Consider the following 6,000-nt stretch of genomic DNA (forward strand, 5'->3'; position numbering starts at 1 on the left):
ACCCTATTCGCTGTCCACGTGAGCTAAGAACAGATACAAAGAATAAGCACTTAGGTTAATGCAGTGAGACAGACAAGTTTTTAATCTTTTGAATCCGATTTAAAACAATGAGCTTGTGTGTAAACCTGGTGATTCACAGACCTGTACCCCTGGGGATAAAAATATATGTTTATAAAAAATAAAAAATTATATTAAAAAAAAAAGAGTAGGCTTAAAATACTCAGTAAAGCATGTTGTAAACAGAAAAAAAAAAAAAAACAATGAGCTTGCATTTTATATTTTTTGCGTTTTAAAAATTTCTGATGAAACTAATTATAGTATAGTTTACAGGTCCGCGATGGGATTGGTACTCAGGAACAAAAGCTGAGCATTGCCCCAGGTAGGTTGAAAAGCACTGAGCTGGGGGCTAGATCTCCTCTTCTCAGGTCCCACGTGCTCAGTGCTCCCTGCCTGCCCGAGGCTCCTTGGTTCTGATGCAGCACCGGAGAACACCTGTCCTGAGCCCTGGGCAATACTCCTGGATAGCAGGGCAGTTCACTCTCCCAGACCGCCCCAGCCCTGTGCCCGAGGCCTTCTGCGGTTGATTCTGCCGATCCGTAGGGAAATGCACAGCTCCCTTGCCACCCCTGGGTGTGTGCATGCGCGCGATGGTCGGGGACCCCCTGAGGAGCCTGATGGGGCATCCCACTGAGTATGTGCCTGAAGAGGGACCTGAACTCGGCTGCCAGCATCCTTGGAGAAGGGCTTCCCGGCCTGGGCCGTGGAGCAGCTAGCTTACCCTAAGGATCTCCCAGCTGATGGAAAGCAGCAGGGTGCTCTTCGCTCCTCCCCTAAGTGATGTTTCCCAAACTCTGATCATCTGAACACACTGAGGAGAAAGAAGGGGTGGCTATTCCTCACAAGAGTTGGGGAACAGGGGTGTCTGGGTGGCTCAGATAGTTAAGCATCCGTCTTCAGCTCACGTCATGATCTCCAGGTCCTGGGATCAAACCCCATGTCAGGCTCTTCTGCTTAGTGGGGAGTCTGCTTCTCACTCTCCCTCTGCTTCTCCCCCTGCTTGTTCTCTCTCTCTCTCTCTCTCTGTATCTGTCTCAAATGAATAATAATAATTAAAAAAATCTAATCTGCCCACTTGTGATCTCTCTCTCTCTCTCTCTGTCAAATAAATAAATAAAATCTTAAAAAAAAAAAAAAGGGTTATGGGGTGGGGCACCTGGGTAGCTCAGTTGGTTAAGCCACTGCCTTCATGACTCATGTGATGATCCTGGAGTCCTGAGATGGAGTCCCATATTAGGCTTCCCTTGCTCTGCAGGGAGCCTGCTTCTCCCTCTCCTTCAGTCTGCCACGCCCCCCATCCCGCTTGTGCTGGATCTCTCTCTGTCAAATAAATAAATAAATACAATTTTTAATTAGAAAAAAAAGTTATGGGGACTGTTTTGTTTTTGGTTTTTGTTGCTTTTTTTTTTTTTTTTTGAGAGAGAGAGAGGGAGGAACAGAGGGGAAGGGAGAGGAAGAATCTTAAGCAGGCTCCATACTCAGAACACAGTCTAATGCGGGGCTCTATCTCATGACCCTGAAATCATGACCTGGGTCGAAAACAAGAGTCTGATGCTTAGCCAACTGAGCCACCCAGGCGCCCCCTCCAGCTTATATTTTAATTACATCTCCTAATGTGTTTTACATGTCATATCCACCTTAAATAAAGGCTGTTCAACACAGTTCCACCTCTCCTTATGACTTGGGCTTATTGTAACTGTACAGATGTCCCTGAGGGGCTGCCGGGACGGGTCAGGCATGTTCCTGCTGTGCTTCTGAGCTTTCTGGCTCTTCCGTGGTTCTTATCTCTGCTCTGCCTCACAGCTGTAAGAAGCAGGCTCGGGACTCATCTCGGATTTTTTGCTTCTGGTCTGCGGTGAGACTGGAAAACAGTTAGCCAAAATGTTGGAATCTGGCATCAAATGAAAGTAAACGCCTTTAATGTGGACTTGGAGTCTCTGGTGTGGATGAATTTCGAGGGCTTTGTGACATTTTGGCTGCCCCAGGGATTTTTTTGGTATTCGCTTTTTGTTTCTGCATGGTTCTGGATAGATGAGGTTTCCTGATTTTTCTGCCGATTGAAATTCTTACTGTAACAAGATTTTTGCACTAACGGATTACACAGTGTGAGCAAATAAGCCAGGGTTGAAATGTCTTATAACTTAGTAAAGTTAACTCAGTTTCCTTCAAAGAAGGAACAGTAACTGACAGCAATATTCTGAACCCCATGCTGACCTTCAACTTGTTTTGCTTCTTTTCTAAAATAACCCCTTAATTTTCAACCTCTATAATCACGTACACTAACTCGTGAAGGAAGGGGAAAAAAACCAAGCATGCTTGTATCAGAGCAGTTCACTTAAGGCAGATGTGGAATCAATTTGAGCAAATGTGAGTTGCCAGCTTCTGAACTTTTCTGGTAAGTATACGCACCCTGGAACACATCGGAGCCACTTAAGCCTCATAAATGTGATGCTGAGTATTGGGTAAACATCTGTAAGGGGTGTGTGGCCAGCTGCCCTTGCTAAGTTGAGTGAAAACCCAGAGGGGGCACACTTTCTCTGAGAAGCTCAAATGAAGATGATTGTGTTTAGGGGAAAAAATATGTAACTGAAGTCTGGTTTTGAGATTACTCAGAAAACGGCAGCCCTGGTGACTTATCTTGTGGAGTAAGCAGAATTTGCCTTCTAAAATGGCTATTTTTTATTTTTATTTGTGCTCCCATTTGATGTGGACTCCCATTACAGATATAAAATACTGAGCACAAAACCATTATTTGGTTTCTGTAATCAAGAGAGCAGGACTCAGTTTCTGCTGGTGCCTTCCTTTTGAACGTTGGTCTGTGGCTTTGGGGAACAAGTTAGGCAAAAAATTGAGAATCCCAAAAGGATTGCTCTTGTTTTTCTGTTTTTGTTTGCTCACCAGACACATGACTCCTCGGTTCATCTGGGCTCTCCGTGAACTTCATACCAGCTCTTGCCAAACACAGTGGCTTTCAGGGATGAGGAGAGAGTGATTGCTGGGAGCGTCAGTGAACTTGGTACAGCCTGCCCCACCAGCTCTGGCCCCCTGGATAAGCTTCCAGCCAAGGAAAGGGAAGACAAGTAAGGGCAGTTGGTTCCCCAGTGTCTAGAATGCCTAATACAATTACATAAACATAGTCGGTATGGTGGGGTGAGTCGTGTCCCCTCAGAACTCATATGTTGAAGTCTTAACCCCCCAGCACCTCAGAAGGTGACTGTATTTGGAGTCCAGGTCCGAGAGAGATGATTGAGATAAAACGAGCTGGTCCTTCTAATCCAGTGTGACTGATGTCCTTAGAAGCAGGGGAGATGAAGACACTGATTCACAGGGAGAGAAGACTGCGGAGACACGGGAAGAAGATGCCATCTACAAGTTGAGGAGAGAGGCTTCAGAAGAAACTAAGCCTACTCATAACCTTGGTCCTGGATTTCTAGGGTCCTGAGCTGTGAGGAAATCAATTTCGGTTATTGGAGCCACCCAGTCTGTGGCAGACTAATGCAGTGGCCGCCCGGTACACATCTGCCTGGTGTCATTTTGTCATCTCTTGTGAATATACTTCTCTCAAACTCAATTTCTTTATTGTATAGGATCATGGCCTTAGCTTGAGGTTGAACTTCCAAGATTCACCCCTGCCTACTTTCCCATACTGCTTATCCACATGACCCTTCATTCTAGTCCTCTGATCTACTCATGTTCCTCGGGGTGTCACTAATTCCTTCCTACCCCTCCCCACCCCTCTGCCCTCCTCCACTCCTTATGGAACACCCTCTTCCCACCACCTAACACCACGGTAATTTCCAGACCTATAAGAAATTTTTCCCCACTCCGTCTCCAAGGCTTCCTTGACCTTCACTTTCCCCTTTGGCTTCTTAGGGGTTCATACCACTTATGTGGCATAGAGTGGCAGGACTTCCTTGGATTGTGATTTTATCACCAGTGGATGACAACTCCCTCCCACCTTCAGCTTAGCTTAAAACCCTTGGCATCATCCTTGACTCCTCTCTCTTCCTTCATATCTAACAATTAACCTGACAGGAAACCAATGGACTCTATTGTCCAAACACCTCTGAAACCTTCTCATCCTCTCTACTGTTAGAATCAGTGTTTAAGTCACCACCTGCCCTTGCCTGGATGACGATGACAGCCTCCTAACAGAACTATCAGCTTCTATCTTTATCCCCTGTGGTAGGCAGATCCTAAGATGGCCTCCCGTCTCAGAGTACGTCCTTCTGAGTGTGAGCTGGAGTTGTAGATATGATGGATGTCAGGCCCGGGATTAGGTTACTAAGTTGATGTTCAAGGATATGAACCCTGCCAACAACTAGGGAGCCTGGGAGAAGACCAGGAGCTTCAGATGAGATCATAGCCCCAAAGGACACATTGCTTTCAGCCTGGTGGGACCCTTAGCAGAAGACCCAGCTAACCCATACTGGACTACTGACCAAGGAAACATGTTGTTTTAAGCTATTGGTAATGTAGTTGTTTTGTGGTTGTTTGTTCTGTGGCACAAAGAATGGATACACCCCACTTGTTCTCCACACACTCGTCAGAGTGATCCTGTCAGAATGCAAACAGACCATGTCTGTCCCTCTTTCTCTCAGAAATGTCTCCTATTGGCATTGCAACAAAAGCTGAAAGCCCAGGACATCCTCCATGCTCTGACCTCTACAACCTCTGACCTCTGACCTCATGTCTTCCTACTTTCTCTCTTGTTCTCTCTGCTCCAGGCACAATAACCTTCTCACTACTCCATGAAAGCATCAGGTCTGCTCATATTTCCACCTCACAGAGTTTGTTCTCTTGGCCTGGAGTTCTCTCCTACCATATTCCTCCATGGCTCCTTCTATCACCTCCTAGAAATTTTTTTTCAAGAGGTTCCTTTCATCTCTCCATTTAAAGGTATAACCTTTCCTCACAGAACCTGGCACCCCTGGTCCCCTTTACCCTCCTCCAGGACTGTACACTTTACACTATTTGTTGTGAATATTAATCTGTAACACTATGTATAAGTCATGTATTTATCATATATATTATGTGTTTCCTTCTCCACTTGGTATTTATACTCCACAAAAGCAGGATCCACGTCCTTTTTGTTCATGGATGTATCCAAGCACCTAGAACCTAACAACCAATACTTGTTGAATGAATGAATGGATATTTGTTATGACTTTCAACAGTGAGCTGCTTTTGGTTGTGTCTGCAGAAAAGCTTTTCGTGTCCCACTGGCATCCCCTCCATTACCTTTAGGTAGTTCCCCCAAAGCAGATGCATCCTGGGTCTCTGCACACTCAAGGGCGGAGTCAGAATTGCCAGGGAATTCACTCCAAGGAGCAGCCCCCAACCATGGGAGTTGGTGTGGAGAAACCCTGCTGCTCTCTTGCCTTTCCATGGGACAGCCCCCAACTGGGCATAGCACCAATGCACTCACTGATACCCCTTACCTGGCTTCCGTTTTTCCCCCATCCCACTTTCCCGTTCTCCCATCACCTCCCAAATAACTGACATGATCCTGAATCCTTGTTTCAGGCCTTGCCTTCAGTCGAAAGAAATGTAGTCTAAGTCAGTCTCCCAGTTTGAAGTATTATGTTTGTCAACCACCGTCTTAAAAACAAGCTTTGTACTGACCGGTAGATGAAACTTCAAATATTTACCCCTGAGGAAAGTTGTAAGAGTTACTCCCTTAAGAATTTTAGAACCATAGGATTGTCTAAAGCTTTCAGCCAAGTGGATAGCAAGACTTCTTGGAATAGGTTAAGGATGTTCCATCACGGTGGGAATAGAGATCTTAGAACTGCTCTCAATAAGCCTGAAAGAAATCATTCACTTACCAATGACAAAACCATGCAGACTAAATGTTGACATGCACTATTAGGGGCTGGAGGCATCTATCCTTCTTATGGTATATTATTCTGACCAAAAGCTATTACAGTTATGGAGCTAAGA

Source organism: Mustela putorius, unplaced genomic scaffold (assembly GCF_011764305.1).
Source record: "Mustela putorius furo isolate JIRA1106 unplaced genomic scaffold, ASM1176430v1.1 tig00000083_pilon_pilon_pilon, whole genome shotgun sequence".
Classification (NCBI taxonomy): Eukaryota; Metazoa; Chordata; class Mammalia; order Carnivora; family Mustelidae; genus Mustela; species Mustela putorius.